This window comes from Peromyscus leucopus, chromosome 14 (genome assembly GCF_004664715.2).
Source record: "Peromyscus leucopus breed LL Stock chromosome 14, UCI_PerLeu_2.1, whole genome shotgun sequence".
In the NCBI taxonomy this organism is placed as follows: domain Eukaryota; kingdom Metazoa; phylum Chordata; class Mammalia; order Rodentia; family Cricetidae; genus Peromyscus; species Peromyscus leucopus.
Window position 1 is genome coordinate 48,776,219 of NC_051075.1, and position 1,313 is coordinate 48,777,531.

Below are 1,313 nucleotides of genomic sequence, written 5' to 3' on the forward strand. Positions count from 1 at the left end.
ATCATCAAAATAATGCTAACAATAATTAAAAACATAAAACCTAAGGTGTCCATACATCGTATAGCCATTCCCTCTGGATTGACACATCCCCTTCTGTAGGGAACAGGGAAGCCCATGAAACTCACAGTAACCTAACAAGTCCCGGAGCTCCCCGTCCCTTCCCAGGGGTTATGAAAGCCGTAAACAGTTGTTGTAATGCAACTTCCGGGAGTCCTCACCCATGCTGGGGTGGAACTTCTCCATGACACAGCTGCCTCTGAGTCACCCACGCTCCCGAAGTAACTAGAATAAATTCATCAGTTTCCCCAACCAGGACTTGGACACAATCTTTCCTTTATTCTGTTATCAGTGCTGCATCTGGGGTGAATGGGCATCTCCCCTCTGTATCCCCCTGGGGAAAAAAATAAGGAAACACCATATAGAAAACCTCATAGTGAAAATGCCTGGCAGACTTTGCCCACAGGGACAAATCAAAATTATCTGCCACCTGACGGGATGCATCGAGAGATGACAGCGCCACTCTCTGGATTTCCTCTGGAAATGCACCCAAATCTAACCAGCCCACAGAGTCTTGCTTATGATGTCTAAGCTATTTACTGTACCTATTAAATAAAGCAAAACTGAGAATAATGATCAAGACGAACTAAAGACAACTGATGCCTCACATACAAACAGATACAGGAGAGAAAATAAGATAGCTAAGAATGCTTTAAAAATCGAGGCAAAACCCCAAATTGAGTCATAAATACAGACTGGCCAGAAGTCTTCAACATGTCAAAATCATGAAGATCAAGGTGAGACCAAGGTACTACTCTATCTTAAGGAAGCCCAAAGAGACACGAAGCAATAGAGTGGGGCCTGTGATTCTCAGCTGAGTCTTTTCTGTCCGTCTGTTTGTCTGTCCGTCTGTCCATCTATCCATATCCATCCACTTGTCTATCCATCTATTTATTTATTTTGCATAAAATGCATTTGTTGTCTATGGTCATGCCACCCTGAATGCACCCAATCTCGTCTGCTCTCGGAAGCTAAGCAGGGTCGGGCCTGGTTAGTACTTGGATGGGAGACCACCTGAGAATACCGGGTGCTGTAGGCTTAAAGAAAAAAAAAATGCCTTTGTTATCTGGTTAAAAGCTGAATGGGGGTAAAGGTTAGGTGGTGATGCTGTGCCACTGGTGTGTGTGTGTGTGTGTGTGTGTGTGTGTGTGTGTGTGTGTGTGTGTGTACTTGAGTGCAGGTGCCCGAAGAGGCCAGAGCCACCAGATTCCCTGGAGCTGGAGTCACAGGCAGTTGTGAGCTCCCTGATATGGGCA

General features: G+C 45.4%; 1 non-coding gene across 1 annotated transcript; it reads left to right on the forward strand.

Annotated features, from left to right (window-relative positions):
* Window positions 1-977: 977 nt before the first annotated feature.
* Window positions 978-1,096, forward strand: LOC114697795. The gene has a single exon (XR_003735239.1). It is a non-coding gene; the product is annotated as a 5S ribosomal RNA (ribosomal RNA).
* The last annotated feature ends 217 nt before the right edge of the window (window positions 1,097-1,313 follow it).